Source organism: Herpailurus yagouaroundi, unplaced genomic scaffold, assembly GCF_014898765.1.
Source record: "Herpailurus yagouaroundi ecotype Mexico unplaced genomic scaffold, PumYag 28, whole genome shotgun sequence".
NCBI classification, from domain to species: domain Eukaryota; kingdom Metazoa; phylum Chordata; class Mammalia; order Carnivora; family Felidae; genus Herpailurus; species Herpailurus yagouaroundi.
The window spans coordinates 118,347,453-118,370,587 of record NW_024412376.1 but is presented as its reverse complement, the minus strand read 5'-3'; the positions used below and the strand labels follow the sequence as shown (position 1 = coordinate 118,370,587).

At 37.1% G+C, this 23,135-nt stretch overlaps 1 protein-coding gene across 36 annotated transcripts in view; it reads left to right on the top strand.

The window, feature by feature from the left end:
• Nucleotides 1-23,135, top strand: part of ADGRL3 (adhesion G protein-coupled receptor L3) — an 842,607-nt gene that overhangs the window by 351,625 nt on the left and 467,847 nt on the right. The gene's annotated exons all lie outside the window — the stretch shown is intronic.

Genomic DNA, 23,135 nt, shown 5'->3' with positions numbered 1-23,135 from the left:
GAAAGAAAGAAAGAAAGAAAGAAAGAAAGAAAGAAAGAAAGAAAGAAAATAAATGTTTTCTAGATAGTATTGTGCTATTCATCTTATCTGTTTATTCCTTCTTTCACTCAGAGCCATTCTTGAACTCTGTCCATACCGCTGGTTGAAGGGTTGGAAAATGTTTCCATTTTTCCCATCTAGTTTCTTTGGTTGGTCTAATAATTAAATTGACATAACAAAGATTAACAGGAGAAAAAAAGAAGTTTAAGTTATACGTATGGGAGGCCCTTAAAACTATGAGACCCAAAGACATTTAGGCAATTGAGGTTTATATGCCATCCTGAGGTAAGGGATGGAATATTGGCCTGGGGCTTCAAAGGGGAGGAGGGAAATTCACAAGAAGATAAAGAAAAGCAGATGTTTGGTAATCAGATGTTTTCCCTGACAGGCAGATAAGTCTTTCTGATAAAAAAAGTTATCTCTGGTAATATCTCTCCTTCTGGGCCAGGTCTATCTAAATTCTTTTAGGCAGTTAAGGGGGAGATAAAAGTTTACACAAGTAGGTAACTTCACTAAACCCTGACAGATTGCTCTTCAGAATCAAGGCAACAGTTTTCACTTGAACAAACAGGTCTGGAGAGCTTTCTTTTCCTTTCTGAAGCTTCATGGTAGAAGCCAGCTTTCTGATTTTTGTCTACCTGATAGACATGAAGTAGTATTTTTTCTGATTGCTTTTGAGATGGATTATACTCCTTCAGTACTAATTAAATATTTGGATAGTTTCTTCTGTAAAATGACTCTTTATAGTCCCTGCCTCCACAGTAAGCCTTTGCCATTTTCAGTTGTTTAAATATCTTCTTCCTCTCTCTTGCTCTTTACGTATGTTTGGACAGAAATTTTTCAATGAGGTATAGTCAGAACATTCCATTTTCCCCTGTTAATTTGCGATTTGCAGGTGTTTCAGAAACCATTCCTCACCCAATATCATAGTTTACCTTTCACTCTTCGAATTGCACTTAGAATTCAAATGAGTTAACTCGAATTTTTTATGAGTTAGAAATACAGCACTTTTTAGATGAAGTGAGTCATTTTTTTGCAGTACACATTGTCAAATAATGTAAGCTGTCTCTAGTGGTTTGTGATGTTCCTCCTATATGATAAATTCCCATAAACTAATAGCCTTTTTGTTCTGTCTCACTGGTTCATTAACCTGTAGCTAATCCAGTATATCGCTATGACTTCGGAATACTGCTTAACACCTGCAGGAACAAGTTCCTTCTTTTTACTGTTCTTTTTCACAGTTGGCTTAAAATATTTGAAAACAGATTGTCAGATTCTTCCCAAAATTGATGATTGGATTTTGATTGGAAATTTGTTGAATTCAGATTGATTGTGTGAAGTTCATAAGGGAATCCTACCAATGTTCAATTTAAAAATTGAGAAATCATAGATTTTTCTATTTCCTTTCCCTTTTTCCTTTCCACATTGCCTTTAACATTTGTGGGGCCTAGAACAGTTTACATGGAATCCTGCATCTCATATGTCATAGTTAAAAGTTATAAATCAGGCTGTCACTGTGATTTCTCAGGTTATCATCCTTCAATCTGGAGGCTAAAGGAGTTTTTCCCTCCTGGGGCCCACCTTGATAAACCTGAAGGCAGTTCTGTTCTGCTTGGGAGGAAAATCCACCCTGAGGCAGGACTGACAAAATCAAACTCTAAGGAGAAAAGGGTGGGCATGGCCTCTTCTCCATATCTCATTTTTCCAACTCAGTATTTCCAGGCAGTTCTAGGCTTTTCTAAGCAGAGTGTGGGGAGAGAGGGAACTGTGCTCAGACATTGACTCCAGGTGATTGCAGATTGATGACTTTAAACAAAAGCAGCCACACCATCCTCTGATTTTCTGCACCATCTATGGATTTTTAATCCATGCTTGCCTTCCACCCTTCCCCCCACCTCACCAGCTAGTCTCACACTCTCTTCTTGTGCTCTGTGGTCAGTTCAGTGCTTGTGTCTCTCTCTTTCATTATCCTTGGATACCGAGCTTTCAGAAATCTTTCTTATGACCTAAAAAGGAGTAGAAATGAGTTTCTATGAATGCGATATGTGGGTCTTCTTAATCTGGTCTAAAATCAGAGGTGCTGCACTTCAATCCCTCATCAATAAGTCCTGTCCATCTACCATCAAAACATCATTGCAAGGAGTATCTTCTTTTTGAAGCCCTCATTATCTCTCCCTTAGACTTTCACAGTGACTTCTATCTTTCTGGGTCCTCCCTTCCTATTCGCAGATGCTTGAAATCAATTCTCCAGGCCACTGAAAGGGAACATTTTCAAAGACAATAAGTCATACCTCTCTCTTGATTTCAACCTTTCCCATGATTTTTTTTTTTTAATTCTTTCAATGAAATAAAAACTCCCTGCATTGGCTTATAAAGCCCTTAGCAGCTATGTCCCTGTTTATATCTGCAGCCTCGTTTATATCACTATATCCACACTAAGTGCAGGAGTCAGCTAGCAATGAACTGTGAGAACCACTTGTTACATTTGCAGATATTTGGCATACAGTTGTTAAAACCAACTTTTACAAATAGTATATAATCCTACAATTAAGTAAACTGCATTACAAGCAAATGAAATACATTCTCAGAGCTCATTACTTTCTAATCATTTTACCACCTTTTCCTGTTATCTGTGCTCTTGTTTTGTGTGTGTATGTGTGTGTGTTTATTCATTATGTTAAATGTGTATGATGGAAATACTGTATAATTATTTGCTCCTGTATAACTCTTTCCAACTTCATATACAGTGAAGCCATGTTGGTAGCTTGGAATTAACTCTACAGGGAATATTTATATCATTGATATTGGTAAACATTATACATCAGGCTTTACTTACTGTTTTGATGATTGTCTAAACAGAAGACATCGTTGGAGAAAACTTTATTAATGCAGAGTAAACTTCACAGTGGGTTGTGCCTAGCCAGTTACATTTTTATTTTATTTTTTAAAATTTACATCCAAATAAGTTAGCATATAGTGCAACAATGATTTCAGGAGTAGATTCCTTAATGCCCCTTACCCATTTAGCCCATCCCCCTCCCACACCCCCTCCAGCAACCCTCAGTTTGTTCTCCATATTTATGTGTCTCTTCTGTTTTGTCCCCCTCCCTGTTTTTATATTATTTTTGTTTCCCTTCCCTTATGTTCATCTGTTTTGTCTCGTAAAGTCCTCATATGAGTGAAGTCATATGATACTTGTCTTTCTCTGACTAATTTCACTTAGCATAATACCCTCCAGTTCCATCCACGTAGTTGCAAATGGCAAGATTTCATTCTTTTTGAATGCTGAGTAAAACTCCATTGTATGTGCTGGGCATCTTTTGTATCAGTAACATACTTAAGGTATGTTTTTATATACACACATGTATATTACTAGAAAGCAGTTGTTAAACATTTATCAGCACATTTCTGTGCTGCTCTTACCCTTTAAACTGGCTACGCTGTTCTTTGTTTTTTGCTTTTTCTGTTTTCAGCAAACTTTACTCTCACTGTGGACCTTTCCATTAGATATGCCCTCTGCCTAGGTTGTTCTTCCTGGTTATTTTTGCATGGGTATTTCCTCTGCAATCCTCAGTTTGTTACTTTTCTAGAGACCTTCTCTGGCAAAAAAAGCAAGATAGTCTATTGCATCATTCTATTTTAATTCACTGCAGAAGACTAGATCGTAGTAGTAGTAGTATTTATTGTTGCTATTTGTTATCTTCCTCCCAAATTTTACCCTGCTCCTCTTGGGTGTAAGAGAGCATGAGATTTGTAAGAGACCATGAAAGGTAAGAGACCACATGTGTTGTCTGACTTAGTAACTGCTGCTTTCACACGATCTTAAACAATATCTAGCATTTGTTAAACACTAGGAAATATTTTTAACTAATCAGAATAATTAAAACTAGATAGATCCTGAATCTGATTGTTAATAAATAATGTGGCTATTGAAGAAGTTGGCCAATTTTATTTTCTTCCAGCAATATAGTGATGCAAACTTAAACTTAGCCATAAATTCTTATGTTTAAATGCAGTTCACTGTGTTTTTTTCCCCTTCTTTTTTATCATAGAAGTTTACATTTAAAGATTGCTGTTTGGTTTTTAAATTACATGTAAAATACTCAAATATGGCAATCTGTGACAAATCTAATATTGTTTTGACTGGAGAATAATTGTAGGGTATAATTTCATCATATCAAAACGGTATGGGAAGAAATAAAAGTATTTACCTTTCTGGCAAAACAGCAACACCATGAAATAAACCATTTGAAGGGTTATTCTGTTTTGGGCTGTAGAAACTGTATATATTTGTTGTGGAAGAAATCAACTACACAGGAAACTCTTCCTGGGCTTTAAGTACATGAGATATGTTTGCTTCATTTTCTTCATACAGTATCTTCATTTTTGCAGACAATATTTTTGATCAAAATAATTTTACTTTGGGATTCAGTTGAGGTCTAGAAAGTTAAGTAGATTCATGGAAGTAGACTGTTTTCCTTTTGTGGTTTTTAGGATGAGAGGACTAATTGGCACGTGCTAAAAAAGACTACTGTTCATAATGACAGAATCACCGTGATAAATTAAAATAATTCACCTCTCTTAGAAAAGATAATTTTTAAATTTGTGTACTTTCTTAGAAAGAGGCATGCCTTGCTTGTAATTACTTGTAGCAATTCAGAGATGTATGCATGCATGTGTATGTGTTCTATTTGGATGTAACAATAAAATATTATGGGAATACAGATTATTTCACTGTCATATAATCTTTGTTGATTCATTTTATGGAGCAACAGACAACATTTTTTAGATACTTTGCTATGGTGAGTGGTAAATCAGTGATACTTGCAGTAGTCAAGGGATAACAAAGGAAGGAATATAAATTTGATTCCAGATGTATTCCTACTTGTAAAGGCTAATTGATTTTGAGAGGTTGGCTAATGCTTAGTTTTAGAGCCATGATATATTTATTAATTTATGGGCCATTAATCTTGGGAGCTGGCCAACTAAGTAGTTGCCCTGTTAAATAATGACACAATAAATCCAGGTAATTCCTAAATATTTCACTATTTACATTATAAATTGAACTAGTTACAAGATTTTCACTTCTCTTGTCAGCTTGTGTGTGAGAGTGACTAGGCACTTGTAAATTTTCACTTTGAAGATATTTATCACATTGTAGCAATGCTGTCCTTTTCTCTTAGGATCTCATCTGTTAGTAGGTTGTTGCTAAACACTTGTTCCAAGGGTCACTGGGTCACTGTGCATAATCCTTCTAGATTAAACTAAGGATTCTGAGGCTATTTCTCCAGCACAAGGCCTTGACACAAGTGTAGCTATGCAGTCATTCTTCAAAATTGGTGTTCATATGGACACTATGGACATCTTAATGTTAAGTATTTTGGTTATTTTTCCTTATTTTGCTTTTATCATATATCAAAAATAAGAGTTATAATTCTAGAGGAGACTGAAGGACTTGATAACTGAGGAAGGCCACAGCACTGTATTCATATGAGGTAGGGTTAGCATGTATACAGTCTGTGAGTGCATTTATAGTATATATTCATGTCAAACAAATATACTCATGCCTGGATTACTGCAAGGAATCACTGAAAGAAACAATGATGAGGAGTAACTAAAACATGAGAACATGATTTTTTAAAACCTATGTTGGCCATCACAGAAAGAAAATAGTTTGTAATATTCTGAAAATGCTGAATTTATAGAGATACTACATGGAACTACATATTGTGTATGCATTGTTTATACACTTTGTATATACACTGTATACACATTGTATATGCACTTATACAGGTATATATATTTACACACCCACATATTATATAATATGTTATTATGTAACTGTAAAATTAATCTAATCATATATATAGATGCACAGATGGGAGAATAATTTTCCCTCTACCCTTCTGAGTGATTGGCTGAGGCCTCCTGTAATAAAAGGCAGATTAACAAGAGAATGACAAAAAGAAGTTTATTAACATATACATCTCATTTACACATGGGAGATACACAGGGAAACAGGAACAACTCATTGTGGCCTAAGCCACCACCTAAAATACCATTCCCAGCTAAATACAAAATAAACATGTAGGAGGTCAACTATGGGAGCTTACCAAGAGAAGCAAGATAAACAAAGGTAAATTTTGTTATGCAGATTTAAGTTAGTGCTTTGATAAGATTCTCTTGTTATTTAATCATCCATCTATTCCTGGTAAATGAAGATTTTCTTCATTAATGTAAATATCCCTTACAAAAGAGGGACTTCTCTGCTTTCAGAGCTTCCTCCATATCTTCTATTTCTCAAAATAATCTGCTCAAAATAGCCATTATGCCAAAGAGACATATTTGGGGTGCAATATTCTGGAATATTGCCAACCCACTAAGGGAGAAACGAAACCACCATTTTTGTTAGATGGATTAAATTATTTAACACCATGAATTTTGGGGATAATTATTTTAAATGTTTATGATACATATTGATTAGAAATACAGAATAAATGATTGTCTAGGGAATAGATGCAATAAATATAGGAGCAGCAGCTTAGTAACATTAAAAGGTTCGTACACGTCCTTACTCATTAATTCATTCAACCAAACTGAACGCAATTTGAATGCACCTGCTACAGTATCATTCATTATAATCTTGTCTCTCAGAATATATTACCAATTGCTTTCTTAACTTTCTAATCTGTAGTTTAGGTAACTAATTACAAATATTTGATTCAGACCTTGTAATTTAAAAGTATTTTTTATTAAAAAAAAAAACGCAAAGGCAAACCAACAAAAAAGGAAATCCTTAAAAGATTACTAAACTTTGCATCACAGGGTAGTACTACCAAACTGAATCATATTTTCCTTTTAATCTGTGGAAGGCTTGTGTCACTTGTCTTTGTTATACAAAGGCCATAAATATATTATTAGACCTTGTATGCTCCTCCCCCCATTCCTTTTCTGTCTAGCTTCTTCCTCTGTTTTGTTTGTTCTTCATATTCTATCCTATATTCAAGCCCTATCTATTTCTATAAATATTTATGAAGAGTCTGTGGGGGGAGGAAAACATTTTACCTTACCCTTCTAGGTTCTTTTGGCTGGTTTATTAATTAAATTGACCTACAACAGATTAACAGGAGAAAAACAAATTTAATTGTCTATGTACAGGAGTCCCACAAAGACATGAGAGGCTTTAAAGCAGTCAGACAATTGAGGCTTATGTGCCATCCTGCACTAAGGAGAAGGGGTTAGGAGTCTGGGGTTTCAAAGGGAAGAGAGACCATTCACAGGTAGATGGGAAGAGTAAATGTTTGGTTAACAAATGTTTGTCATGCCAGGCAGACACAATGGGACACAGAGTGGAATTTGAACAAATATGAGCTTCTCAGCTTTCTGCAGCTTACCACCCCCTAACCTAACCCATACTCATTGTATTATTGCTACTTAGCCCATACTATTTGTAGTTATCGCTGGTGACAGTGCCCTTCCTGGACCAGGCCCTCTACTTAAATTCTCAGAAGCATTTAAGGGGGAGGTAGAAAACTCTTCCTGAGTTTTTTGGGCCTTGATTGTTTTCAGCTCAAAATAATCCACATGCCAAACTGGCACATTTTGGGAAAGCTTATCCTGAACCTCTTCAAGTCTACAGTGTATCCAATGCCATGTCAAGCTCTGGGAAACAAAGATTAATCTGTCTCTATTTCCCTCTCTGTCTCTGTCTCTATAACTCTATGTCTTTCAATCTTTGCCTAATAGGGGGAAGCAATAATAAGTATTTTTAATTTGATTTATTTATTGATGATGGTTATAAGCAATTTTGTAACTACACTAAGGTGAGTTAATTCCCTGGTAAGTCACAGGTAAAGACTATACTAGGTACAATTGTCACAAAAAAGAAAATTTATTTGCAGCAAATAAAGAGATCATGGGGAATAATGTCCAAAGCTGTAATTCTCTGAGCAGGAGCGAGTGGGTTCAGGATGAATATTCAGAAAAGGGACTTTTGTCGTCATAGGTGGGGGGGGGCATAAAGTTGCCTATGTGTATTCAGGAAACATGTCTAATACATGCATCCTATGTTATGTTAATGAGGTTTGTGCTCCTAATTGGACAGAGATTTTTAGCATTATAATGAGGCAGAGGCAGCTATGGGACACTCCGTTGTCCATCTGTGCAGGTGTGAGTTGGTGTTCAAGCTCAAACTGGTCTAGACCAGTAGGAGTTCTTCCTGTTTTTTGCTTCTAAAAGATAAAGTTAACCTTCCTGTAAAAAGGAAACAGGGTTTGTGGGAGTCTTGCTTAGTGACAATTTCAATGCATGTTTAAGGTCATTGGTTTATTGCACCTGTGCCATTTATAGTATAAGCTGCCTTCAGTCATTTTTAGAAATGGGTGTAGGTGGGGCACCTGGATGGCTCAGTCATGGTTCCACATCGGGCTCTATGCTGACAGCTCAGAGCCTGGAGCTTGTTTCAGATTCTGTGTCTCCCTCTCTCTCTGCCCCTCCCACGCTCATGCTCTGTCTCTCTCTCTCAAAAATAAATATTAAAAAAAAAAAAAAAAGAAAAGAAATGGATGTAGGTTATGGGTGCATATTTCACATTGGGATATGTTACTATGTTCCCTGGACAGGTCTCTCTTAATCAAAGTGTATATAAATGTGCTGTGATGGACATGAAACAGCTTTTACTCCTGTGTTTTCTCACCCTCCTTTAGTTTGAAATTCCAAAGCCAAAGAAAGCATGTCTGTTCACATAAGCATTTCTGTACTTACGACATATAACCCAGATCAAAAATGATAATAAAAATAAGCATAAATAAGTTTTCAGTGCAATAGACAAAATGGAAAACATATTTTTATGCAGAACAGAAAAGGAGTTTTTAGCTGGATAAAATAACACAACTATTAATTATGCTCCCATAAACATACGGTATGTCCCAGAATGCTAAATAAAGAAAACCAAACAGTGTAAATTATTTAGCATTAAAATAGATTTGACCTCTCCAATTGATTACACAACTGGTTGGTACTGTGATTTTTGAACCATTATTTAATATTTTCCCCCATATGGACTTATTGATTATTGGTGACCTTACAATATAATAAAAGGAATGATTATTTAGCTGAAAAGAATAATTGTGGGCATAAAAGGAAATTGCAATCATTCTAATTTATTGAGTGTTTTTCTTTCAAGTGCTTAGCCTGTTGTTTGAAACATCTCACCAGTGGAAGTATTTGGTAAATCAGTGGCTAGGCAACAGGATGTTTTCTAGACTTGGTGGAAATTTTCTAAACTTCTCAATTAACTTCTACAATTGACATCTTTGGGTTTTCAGATTTTCAAGCTCAAAGTAGAGTTAACAGCCCATTTTAAATTAGCTTATGCAAATTAAGAGCATTTGAGCTGAAGCAATCAGAATTTGCATATCAATGTTATGTGGGATTTTCTTTAAATTAGTACTAGGGCATTGCCTCTACTTGATGGAGGACTGAAGAGAATGTTTTTGAGTGAAAGCTGTTCAAAGAAAAAAAAAGTCAATTTTGTCAATCTTTGTTTTAGGAATTCATTGTAATCCTCATTAATTCATAAGATTATTAAGATATAGTTTTAGCCTTCCCCAATTTGGAATGAAAGGTCTTTAATGAGAATCTCAAAGTTCTATTAGTTATAGACTTTAACTGCAAATTAGACTTGGAACGTTTTTTACATTTTAAAAATTTGATCCTATTTGATTTGAAGGGGCAGAAAAAAATTTCCTTCTTCCTTTCTAGATCCTTTGGCTGGTGAAATTAAAATGAAATAAAACAGATTAATAGAAGTAAAACAAATTTGTATGTACAAGAACTCTATAAAAATATGAGGCCCAAAATGCAGATTCAGGTAATTGAAACCTCTATAACATCCTGAGCTAAAGGAAGGGGTAGGAGTCTAGGGATACAAACAGGGGAAAAAGCCATTTGCAGGAAGACAAGAGGGGATGAATTGGAAACAAAGTTTGACCTGTTATCTCTGGTAATAGCCCTCTTCCTGGGAAGGTCCCTCTTTCCAATATAAATTTAGACAGTTGAGGGGGTAGGTAAAGAGCTTTTTCTTAATCTGTAGTGCCTTAAAAATAATGAGTCTAAATAATCATTTTGCCAAGGAGACATATATTGGGATGAAAAAAGTTGGTTCCTTTTGCTCCCACCTCTAAAACTTGAAATAAGAAGTTTCAAATTTTTGTTTGTTTGTTTGTTTGTTTGTTTGTTTGTTTTTGAGAAAGAGAAACAGAATGTGAGTGAGGGGAGGGCAGAGAGAGAGGGAGACACAGAATCTGAGGCAGGCTCCAGGCTCTGTTAGCACAGAGCCTGATGCAGGGCTTGAAATCACAAACTGTGAGATCATGACCTGAGCTGAAGTCAGATGCTTAACCGACTGAGCTACCCAGGTGCCCCTGAAATAAGAAGTTTCATAATCCAGAAGCTAAATTGGTAGATTGCTCCATATCCTATAAACTACTTTTGGTCTTAAGAATAGGTCAGCACAATGAAACATTTTGTGTCTTATTTTGGGAGATGGCCTTGCAGGTGGGCTCCCAAAATTAGGTTTATATTATCAAGCAGTTAACATAAGGCATTTATATGGAAACAAAAGAAAAACAAAGATTGAATAGTTGGAACAAATTATAAGTCCAGTGTCTGAATCCTGAGAGTTGCCAATCAAGAAGATTTATAGATGTCAGACTCAAAGCATTTTAAGATGGAATGAGAGCAGACAGTGGTAATCTGCTAGATTTTCCTTGTTTGCAGTTTGAATTCTCCTGGTGATCTTTCTGAGTGGCCACAGAGCAACAGGCACAAAGACTGTCTACATATAAGCTATTGTGGTGATTTTTCTGAAACTTCTACCAAATTGGCTAGCTCCAGTTTGCAGGGCTTCAAGAAAAGGGGCAGCTTTAGTTCTCAATGATTCCACATCAAAGGGAGAAAATTGGAAATGTTAATTTAGAGATTTACAGTCAGATAAGGAAACTAGATGAATTTAGGATCCAGTCCAGTTTATAAGTAAATAATAAAACCTCAAGGACAGTTAACAACTAGAATCTGATACCCACAAGTGTGTAATATAATTTTTACTGAAACATAATGTTTGTCTCTAAAATCACCCTCATTTCTACTGAAGATAACCGAATTAATATTACTTTTTTGGAAAATAATTTTTAATTCATTAAATTTGACTTGATCATTTATGTAAGTGCAGCAAAAATAGTGACTGATCATACAAGCTCTTTTAACTCTGCTATACCGAAACTTTTAATCAGGAGGAGATAGGACTTCTAAAAAGTCTCTTGAGATCAGGAGGCCAGGCAATGGCCTTGCCATCAGACTTACCCTGTAATATCTATAGATTTGGTAAATTACTCTTTTCTCCAGGTCCCCAAAACATTCTGAGATTCCTGCACCTACCAGGAAGTGATCTTTATTACTCATCTGGTTAGGGTGTTGGGAACTGTGTAAGAAAGTTACCAGGCTGGTTTTTCCTCCCTGACTCCCAAAAGGCTTTATTGGCTTCATAAAGTCAATCTAGTTCCTTAAAACTATCTGGCATATCTGATTCTATGTATATTTTCAAATATGACATTCCAGTCAAAGCCTTGATAATATAACCAGTTTCTGTTTGTGTCTTATTAGCAAGAAGACCGATACTTATTGAACATAGGCAAATAAATATATTGTCACAAAAAATAAGAGTACTCACTCACCACAAGTTTCTAAATTCTGAAAGGATCAGGTAAGGAGAAAATTGGTTTCATTCTTGTTCACAAAGATATACTTGTTCTAAAGTTATATGTAGCTTAAGAGAAAAAAAAGTCCTAAATCTGGAAAAATAAACATGAAAGAACCAGCAATGTTTCAAACAAAAAGTCATAAAAAATTATAATCAATCATCATTAATTTATTCAGTCCCATGTAATTAATTCTTGCTGATCTTGATCTGTTGTTAGCAGTTTCATGAATCCAATTATTCTATTAGAAAATTTTAAAATTGTTACCCAGTTCAATGGTATGATCTTAAATTATCAGAAATCTGTACTCAAAGTTCTTTCCATGAATCTCAATAATGATAAAGCACTTTTACAAAAGCATCAGAGTAAAAAAACTGTAAATGAGAAGAGAATTCAGAGTGGCCATGATTAAAGATCTGCTGAGTTCATTTTAATACATTTGACAAAGAATTTTGCTTATTTCTGTGACATCCAACATTTTAAGATAATAACTAGAATTATGACTGATAACATTGTACCAGGACACATTAGTTTTCCAGGACTTTCGTAAAATTCTTAGAATACTTACGTTAGTAACCTATATTCACACAAATATAATCTAAGAAGGTTTAGCATCACTTGTTGGATAATGCCTCCCACATAATTTCACATATCAAGTAAGCCTAATTAGTGTAACATCTCTTTTTATAAACAGAACAAATCTTTTGAGATGTTTCAGGGACCCTCTTGAAAATCCTAAAGTTAGTTCCATGTTCAAAAGACTTTATTTAGAATTTAATTTGGAGAAATTTGTCAAAAATATCAAAAGATCGGGACACTTGACTAAGTGAAGACCACAGACCATTATGAAACAATATTTGATTATCTAATTAACCAAAGTGATCTCAGTGACAAATTCAAATTGTTACATAGTTGTAAGCAAAACTTACTCTTTTAATACTGACAAGGCTCAATTTTCTTAAGTAATCAAAGGCCTGTTTAAGACCATAGGAAATTATTTTGGTAAGAAACAAAATCTTTGCTTTTTAGACAGATTACTTAAAAAGTAAAGGAAAACCTTTCACAATATCTTAGTATCAGGAATGGACCAATAGTAGAGGAAATCTTTGTCCTTTTAGCAGTTAAAAGAAAATTGTTTTAGCTTTATGTTAAATACACTACTAATTTTAAAGGTTAATTTTTTATAACCCAATAAACTCATTCAATTTTAGCCCACTTGATTACACATGTAAGATTCTCTCTTTTTCTCTCTTCCATACTTTCTATTTAAATTTGTCCTTTATTCTTCAGTTTCCCATTTTTGAAATAACCACTTTTACTTTAGGACAAATTTAGTTTCTTTTCTCTTAACAAAAAGATATCCTTATTTCATACCTTTTTTTTTCACCCAAAGACACATCCGAGTTATCTTGTATATAGATTCCCTTTTTATTTCTAATAGTTTTAATCACATGTATTAGAATCTTAACTCTTATAAACCTTAATTTCTAACAAAACTGAAGAAAAAAGTAAGCAGTTGTAAACTGTTATACCAGCAGCCTTTTGATTGGCAAAATTTTTAATACATATCACAATTTTTAGAAATATGTACTTCCTTATAGTATCATCTTTTAATGGGGCACAAGGTATATATACTAATAGGCTCAAATGTTTTTCATTTCTCTGTAAGAAGCAAGCCAAAAGTAGATATATTTATGTTCAGTAATTAGTAATTAATGTTTCACTATTTTATTTCATTTTCTAATAATCTACATATTTGATGAATTTCTCTCATTTCACTCAGCAAAACTCTTAACATTTCAAGTTACCAAAAACTAGTTTGGAAGCTATTTTTAAGTATGCCTCCCATAAAATGTAATTATACTAAAAAGTTCACCAAAAGTCTTATCCCACTTATGTCTACCTAAATCACTTTCTCCCAACAACTATGTTTAGATGACACACAAAACCTACATGAGACATTAGACAAAGTCAGCTATCATCCTAAGCGATTTTTCTTGCTAACAAAATTTGAAGGAGATAAAACATGAACTTATTTGGCTAGTAAACCAGGCAGAATAAAAATTGTATGTCTGTATTATGTTCAATGTTGATAAATCTAGAGATATGTTTGTTTTAATTAAAACAACGAACTTTAACTTTAGTAACTAATGTTTTTTTCCAGACCACATGAACCTGAAAAGCATTTCCTTTAGTTTCTGAGAACTCTAGGAATAATTAATTTGTAAGTGCTTAATTTTAAGCTAATTAAATAGAGCTCTTTAAAAATTAATTTTACTCTATCTTTCTTTCAAAACAAATAAAAAAAATAATTAAAAAAAAAAAGGGCACCTGTATGGCACAGTTGGTTAAGCATCCAGCTCTTGATCTTGGCTCAGGTCATATCTTGCATATTGTGGGTTCCAGCCCCACAATAGGCTCTGCGTGGATGGTGTGGAGCCTGCTTTGGATTCTGCTCTCCTTCTCTCTGCCCCTCCCCCGCTTATGCACATGGTTTCTCTCTGTCTCTCAAAATAAACAAATAAACAAAAAAATAATTTAGAAATCAGGCTCCTAGATGGCTCAGTCTGTTGAGTGTCCAACTTCGGTTCAGGTCGTGATCTCACGGTCTGTGAGTTCGAGTTCCATGTTGGGCTCTGTGCTGACAGCTCAGAGCCTGGAGCCTGCTTCGGATTCTGTGTTTCCCTCTCTCTCTGCTCCTCCCCTGCTCATGAGCTCCCCACGCTCATGCAAAAATAAATAAACATTAAAAAAAAATTTTTAATTTAGAAATTAATTTTGGCGATACCATTCAGAAGTAGAAACATGTCACATATCTATAATATACATATATAGACACTCATAAATTTAGAAAGAGATATAAACATCTTACAGTTTCAAAATTTTAGCCATGAGACAGTTATAATAATGCAGAACTTGGGGTACCTGGGTGGCTCAGTCAGTTAAGTGACTGACTTCATCTCAGATCATGATGTCATGGTTCATGAGTTTGAGCCCACATCAGTCTCTACTATCAGTAGAGCCTGCTTTGATCCTCTGTCTCCCTCTCTCTCTACCCTTCTCTGTGCGCGCATGCTCTCTCTCTCTCTCTCTCTCACAAAAATAAACATTTTTATTAAATAATGCAGAACTCACTATTTTATACAGTGAGAGAAGACAAGTTTAAATTTTTTTTTTTCAACGTTTTATTTATATTTGGGACAGAGAGAGACAGAGCATGAACGGGCGAGGGGCAGAGAGAGAGGGAGACACAGAATCGGAAACAAGCTCCAGGCTCTGAGCCATCAGCCCAGAGCCCGACGCGGGGCTCGAACTCACGGACCGCGAGATCGTGACCTGGTTGAAGTCGGACGCTTAACCGACTGCGCCACCCAGGCGCCCCGAGAGAAGACAAGTTTAATCCAAACTTTGTTTCTGGCAGATGGAATAAATTAAGGTTACCTATTTAGATAGTTGAGGTTTTTGCTAATATTTGTGAAGACATTTAAGATTTTCTTTAACCCAGCTTTCCATCTGATGCTAATTCCTTTCTAAATTTGGTAGGATCTTCTGAATGTCAAGGAGAAAGGGCTTTATAATTTTAAAAAATCTGCTGCTGTCCAAGGGACATCAGTTCTTTTGGTGAGGCTGTGGGATATATCTACAAAAGACATTGCATAAGAAAGCCTGAAGCTCCCAGAGCTCTGGGAAGTAGTAGTTGTAAGAAATAGCAATGTGAGCCTTAGTGCCTATCTCAGGTATTTCTGGTATTTAGCATGTATGTGAGTAACCTTCATACCCTGGGCCTGGAGATCAGGTTGTGATATGCCCCGATTCGAGAGACCCCCCCGAAAACAAACCACCAGAGTCCAGAGTCAAAGCCAAGCGGCAAGGGTCGTTTATTGCAGGTTCGAACCTGGTCCTCTGCGCACTCATTGCCGGTGACGCAAGAGGCCCCGAGCAAGGATCTTACAGCTTCTTTTATAGACAGGCACAAACAAGTTAGGGATTTTTTTTTTTTTTTAGTTTTTTTTTTTTTTTCAACGTTTATTTATTTTTGGGACAGAGAGAGACAGAGCATGAACGGGGGTGGGGCAGAGAGAGGGAGACACAGAATTGGAAACAGGCTCCAGGCTCTGAGCCATCAGCCCAGAGCCTGACGCGGGGCTCGAACTCACGGACCGCGAGATTGTGACCTGGCTGAAGTCGGACACCCAACCGACTGCGCCACCCAGGCGCCCCTAACAAGTTAGGGATTTTTTTGAGGTTACAGAGTTGTTATAGGCTGACATTTAAATTTGAACGCTTAGCAGAACTTGATTGGTTCCCGCCTTTATTTCAAACCATTCAGCAGAACTTGATTGGTTCCCGCCTTTATGTCAGACTACATACACCGGCGCACCCTGGCTGGTTTCTGGGAACGGCGGGGGAAGGGAAAGATCTTTTCTTTGCAGTTGTGAGTACACCTGGTAATTTTTCTCTTAGCCTGTCAGTTGGAGTGCTCTTTGTGAATCTTCTAAGAAAAGGGAAGCTGAAACAGGCATATGGGACTGGATTTTGAGAAGGGGGACTTACATTGGATGTGAACATTAATTTTTGTTTAAATTCTAATTTCTGTTCTTTCACCTTGTTAAGGGAGTCCCTAAGGCTTGCCATTATACTCGTGTGTGTGTGTGTGTGTGTGTGTGTGTGTGTGTGTGTGTGTGTTTTAATTTGGTGTTAACATAGGTACCAATAAATAATTGTTTTCTTTTAAATGTAGTCACTTCACAGGATCCATTGTCTATGCTGCAGGATTTTTTTTTTTTACCTCAATACCCAGGTTTTGTTGTCTCCCCAATTTGAAGAATGAAGAGGTGGACATAAAATAAAATGAGCAGAAGATAAAAGCTTATTAGAGTGTAAGATTAGAAAGTAAGAATAGTATGAAAATTTTCTTTGCAGAGAGGGATATATGAAAGTGAATGCTCTGACTATAGGGAAGTGTCTTTGTTTTATAAGGTTCTGGTAACAACCCCCCTCCTTTCCCCTTGTTCCTTCTCAGTTTCTACCCTTATTGACGGGATAACTCTGGGTACTGGTTGTCCATTCCTGATGGGCTTCTTTTGTATGAGGGGTGGCTATTCCAGACCTTTCCTTGTGGGTCATACGTTTTAAGGTCCACTACTTATTTTTAGTTGTCTTTTGTCAAATTCCTAAGGGGAACCTGAGGGGAAGTGGGTGGTGTCTGTTCTATTCTTAAGAGGAATCTTAAGCCTGAGGGGGTTTTCTGTGGTCAGTGGCTCAGGCATTGTTCCAAAATATGTGTTTTTCCCACACAGGGACCTGGGTCCTAACTTTTCCCTCTCCACCCATTTTATCTTGTCTTTCCCTGTCATATCTGGACATTGACAAGAAGGGTCTTGTGTTAATGTCAGTGACTCAAACAATTAAACCTTTTCATGGTTCAACCATGTCCATGTGTGTAAGAGGTATCCTAAAGGGGAGTAAAAAAGATGCAGTTGTCACAAAACCCAGAAATTTCACTTTCAGAATTAGCCTAAGATAGAAAAGAACTTCATTGTCACAGGCATTAAGAATTGTATAGTGAAAATGGTGTCTCTGGTCTCCCATGATAATGCAGGATTCCTCTAATCACAGACCTGCTAATCTGTGATACCAGGCAGGTGCTATGGAATGGGAATTTTCTAGCACTAACAAGATAAGAAGGTTGAAATGACAAGACCCCTTATGATGAATTCCTTTGAGAGCTGGCACAATTGAGAAAGAGAGTGTACTTGAGATTTCGTGTCTCAGGGCCTCTGTAGAGTTGATTGGCGACCGAGATGCATGCCAGTACATGCACCTTCTGGCTAGTGGAGACCAGAGAGAATACTCTCACTGACCACAAAGCCTAGCTTGCTAGATTTAGAAAAAGATAAAAAGGAAAACCTCATCTGTTCGTCCGTTCTTTTTCTTTTTCTTTCTTTCTTTTCTTTTCTTTTCTTACCTTTTTTTTTTTTATTATTCACTTTTTAAGAGCTTTTAAAAGCTCTTAAAAAAAAAAAAGGAGACCCAAGATTTGGGTCTCTTGGAGCCAAACTAATACCTGAGAGGGATGTGCTGCTGGGTGGGAATTGTGAGATGTTTTAAAGAGTACCTTACTGCACGGACATTTTCTTGGGGTTGGTGGATGACCTAGTCTCAATCTCATTTCATGACCAATTTTTCTTAACATGGGAGTCTTTGAGTTAGGTGGTGAGTGCCATAATAGCTTTTAAGTGCTCAGCCTCTGCCTATCAGTTTTCTGCCTTTGGCTTCCAAGATGTCCCTTAGCAACAGCCTTTATCTAATTTGCACATTAACCCACAGCAAAGTTTATCTAAACAGGTGCTGGTCTGGTGACAACAGCTCCAATAATAGGCTTATAGGTTTACATGCCTGTGTTCTACCCTGGTTTTCCTTCTAATGAGAGACATCAGACCGACAAAGCAAAATGGTGACCATCGTCAGAAGGAAAGAGATCAGTGAAAACAGGAGTACACAAAACAAATCTTTATCAGAGTTGTTGTACCCAAGAAACTAGTTCCACAATTTTTTTTGTTCCTGCTAATCTCCATTAGAAAAGGAAAATGGGGGATGTATAGGACTCTCACTTCCACTGGACCTTGCAGGCAGAGGTCCAGGAAACTGCTGTGGTAAGAATTCTTACTTACCTCCTGCCAGCTTTGTGTTAGGAGTCCCAGGATCTTTGGGCTGCAGTAGCCTCAGAGTGAGCAGTGTCTAGTCGGTGAAGTTAGTCCCTTCCTGGTCACCTACTGTAGGGACAGACAAATTTTCCATTCTTTACTTCTAGGGTTGTTTGCTGCTCTAATTAAATTGATATAACACAGGTTAATGGGGGGAAAAACAAATTAGACACATACAGGAGCCCCATACAAATATAAGACCCAAAGTGTAGCCACCAACTGAAGTTTCTACAATATGCTGAGCTAAGGAAAGGATATGGGTCTAGGGACACAAGGGGTCATAAGGTCATTCACTGGAAAGGGAAACAAGATGTTTGGAAAACAGAGGTTACCCTGTTAAACAGATAAGAGTCTTAGGGTAGAAGGTATTTCTGGGAATAGCTCTCTGGTACAGGCCCCCTTTCCAATGTAAATTTAGGCAATTGAGGGGGAGGTAAAGAGCTTTTTCTGAATCTGTAGTTTCTTAAAAATAATGAGCCTAAAATAATTCTTATGCCATAGAAACGTATATTGGGGTGACAAATTCTGCTCTACTTTAACTTACAAAAATTTCTCTCCTAAATTTAGTTGTTTAGTTCTCTCATTTATATTGATATTTTCTACAAGGAGTTTCCTAACCACCATTTGTGTGTGTGTGTGTGTGTGTGTGTGTGTGTGTGTGTGTGTGTGTGAAAGAGCAGTGGGATGAGAGAGAGAGGGAGAGAGAGAGCGCGCGAGCGAGAAAGGGAGAGAGAAGAAAATTAATTTTGTATCTAAATGTATAAAATATTGTTACTGGGCACACTGACTTAAATTTATGCCAGTGTAGAGGAGGCAAAACTTTGCTCTCTTAGATTAAGAAGTTGGAACCTCTGAATTCAGCTGGCAAAAGACAAGATTAGCAGGAGAAAAGGTTTATTTCATATGCACATGGGGTATAACAGAAACAAAATGACAACCTCAAGGAATGAATTAGACCTGGGCCTAATATAGCATTTTAACAAAGCAAGAAAAAGTGTGGCGAAGACCCCAGGTAGAAGAAAAGGGTGTTCAGACTTCTGGGGCAGGGGTAGTTGGGGTAAGGTGAATAGAAATGTAGGTAAGGAGGGTCCTTTATGAAAAGGCGTGTTATGCAGAGTCCAGTAATCTCAGGTGATAACAGTTGTTTCCAGAGTTCTCTTCTTCCTACAGTGGGAGAGGAGGATATCTTTACAAATGGAAATTTCCTTTACAGATGTAAATTTCCTTGACAAAAGGGAAATTTATTCCCTGCTTTTTATGTGGAAAGTAGGAGGGCAGAGAGCTCCTCCTGTGTTTGCTATGTCTTAATTGCCTCAGCTCAAAATAATTCTTATGCCACTGTGGCATATTTGGGGGTGATGCATGCTGATGCCTTTCATTTGCTTTAGAATTTCATTAAATGTCCACTAAGAGAACGGTCTCCCAATTTATGTAGCCATGTTTTAATTTTAATGAATTGTATGTCTTTATTTCCCAGGTAAAAAGTAGCAGGCATCTTTGTCTTGGTGAATGCAAAAGACATATGAAGTGGTTTAAAAATAAATAAATATAATCAAGATTCTACACATTCTGCCTTTTTTCAATAAACATTGAGTACCACTGCTGCAGGAGTTGTTTTAGATGGCAGAGAACACAGAGTGGGATAGGGGTGAGCAAGGGGCAGAATATTCTGCTCCCATGAGAAGGCATTCTAGGGAAATGCCTAGCGGACAGAGGGATAAAAAAGTTGAAAGTATGGTTTAAAAATATGGTAATTATATTGATGAAGTTTTGGGATGCTGATGGGGTTCAGGAGGTCTTGAACTGATGGCCAAGAAAAAATTCTTGAAGATGTCTTTGGTACAAAAAGGTGATTTTATTAAAGCACAGGGACAGGACCCTTGGTCAGAAAGAGCTGCTTTGCAAGTGTAGGGGGTAACAGTGTTACGGAATCTGGGAGATAAAGTCCAGAGGTAGTTTCCAGACAGACTTTCACACTCTAAAGACTTACTAGTAGCCTAGCTATTGTCAAGCTAAGGTTGTTTTTATTTCTAGCAAAACATTAAGGCAGTAGGGAGTTTCTGGACTTTAGGCCATTCATGGGATTGCCTTTTTCTGGTAAACTGGTGTTATCAGTTTAACCATCTCTTTTTTGTCCTCTCCTGTTTTTGGGTAGCCAAGAGTGTTCAAGGAATATGACGCTTGTCCCACATGGGAGGGGGGTGCACTTAGCCTGCACTTTGCCTTCATCTTGCCCCATGTTCCCTCATTAATGATGAGGTTTTGGGGTGATGGTGAGGTTTCAGAGCTGACGGCCAAGAAGGAATTCTTGAAGATGTCTTTGGTGCAAAAAAGTGATTTTATTAAAGCACTGGGACAGGACCCATGGGCAGGAAGAGCTGCACAGGGGTTGTGAAGAGTGACTCCTTATATACTGTGGGCCTGGGGCAAATAAAGTCAAGAGGAGGTTTCTTAAAGGAATTTTCCATATGTTAAAGACTCACAGGTTACTGGAGATGTAGCTATTTTCAGGGTAAGGTTGTTTTTCCCTCTGGCGAAGCATTAACATTAAGACCATAGGGAGTACCTGGAGAAACATTTTACTCTGCCTGCCTCAAGTGTTTGTCAATGGGCTGCAGGTTATAAAGAAATTTAATTGTACCTGTGATTTCTTTCTTGCCATTGTTCCCCACATCACTATGTGATGTTGGAACTCCAGGACGCTGAGTCTATAGGTTTCTGGATATTAGGTTATTGATAAGATTGCCTCTTTCTTGTAATTTACTAAGATATTTGTAAACTGATGGAGACTCTATCAGTTTAACCATTTGTTTTCTGTCCTTCCCTTTGTCCTTGCATAGCCGGGAATGTCCAAGGACTATCACACATATTTCACCTTGGGGGGATGGTGTGCTAGCTTGTACTTTGCCCTCCGCCTGCCTTATGCTCCCTCATCATAAGTGCTGTGGAGAAGAATAGGTTAGGGGAGAGGGATTGCGGAAATATGGGGAGGTTGCAAGTATAAAGTATATAAACAGAGTATCTCACTGAAAAAGTGACTTCTGAGCAATGGCATATCTTGGTGTTGCAGGATTTTTTTTTTTTACCTTAATACCCAGAGTTTTTGTTTAGCCACTTCAAAGAATGAAGAGGTAGACACAATAAAATGAGCAGCAGGCAAAAGTTTATTAGAGATAATTTCATAAAGTAAGAATAGCATGAAACCTCTCTGTATGGAAAGGGAACAATCCAAAGTTAATATCCACAGACTATAGGCAAGGGTCCTTGTTTTATAGGGTTTTTGTTGGCCCCCTTTCCTTCTCCCTTGTTTCTTTTTGTAGTCTACCCTTATTGGCTAAGTAACTCTAAATGCTGTCATTCCTTTTTGTTTGGCTTGTTTCTGTTGTATGAGGGGTAGTCTATGGCCATACCGTTCCTAGTGGGTCATACGTTTTATGGTCTACTTATTTTTAGTCTGGTCTATTGTCAAATTCCTAAGGGAAACCTGAGCGAGAGTAGATGGTGTCTATTACATCTTTAAGAAGAACTTTACACCTGAGGAAGTTTGCTGTGGTCAGGTACTCCCAGCATTGTTCCAAAATATGTGTTTTTCCCCACCCAGGGACCTCAGGTCCTAACCTTTTCCTCTCTACCTATTTTATCCTATCTTTCTCCTATCATTTTGGGAAAGAACATTCTAGGCAGAAGAAATAAGAAGTAAAAAAAGGCTGTGAGCCTGGAGTGTGGGGGACAGCAAGGAGATTGGTGTGACTAACGCATACTGAGCAATGAGATGGGTACTGAGCAATGGGAGAGTTTTGGAGGTAGGAGTGGTTATGTGTCAGGGGGATTAGATAGGGCAGAGTAAAGGCTTTGGATCTGAGGCAAATGAGAGCACTTTGAGCAGAGCAATTACATGATTTGATTTTCTCATTTCTAAGGATTCTTCTGCCCTCTGTATAGTGCATCTATTGCAGTGGGAAAGGACGGTCCTTAGGTTGAATTTAAGAGTTTTTAATTTAAGAATTAAGGGTTTTGCTAAACTCCTTGAGCTGGACTCAACAAACAAAGATTCCTACAGGGCCAGGAGATCATGTGAAATAGTAAAGCTAAGTGTTGAAAGCAGCTGGGGATTAAGATGAAAACCAGCAGTAGGTAGGTAAGCCTCAGTGATGAAGATTCCAGGGAGTTGTGAAGGCTAGGTAGGTCGGTTTGAGGGAGGCCAGTTTGGAGAGGAAGTCATTGGTCACCTTCAGTTTTACAGTGTAGTAACCTGGGCCCAAGCATTGCTAGGCCTTTATATTTTTTAAGAGAAGCCAAAATGGGAATTTTTTTGTGGTTGTTGAATCTCCTTATTGTTAGATGTATGGACACTAATATATTTAAAGCACTCTGCGGTCCATTACTGTCGGGGTGATTAAAGCAGTTCTGATGGTAGGATTTACCAGAAAGCTTCCAGTTTGCATTTTCTAATCTACAGCAGGATAAAGCAGATAGTTTCAACACTGAAATAAGAAGTAAAATGAAAAGAAAGGGAGAGAGATCAGTCTCTAAATTTAGATCTTTTCAGGTGAAAGCCTCATCAAAATTTTCTTCTCAAAAATATTTAGTCATAATCCGATAGTGAGTATGACCTAAATTAAAGCATTTTTGT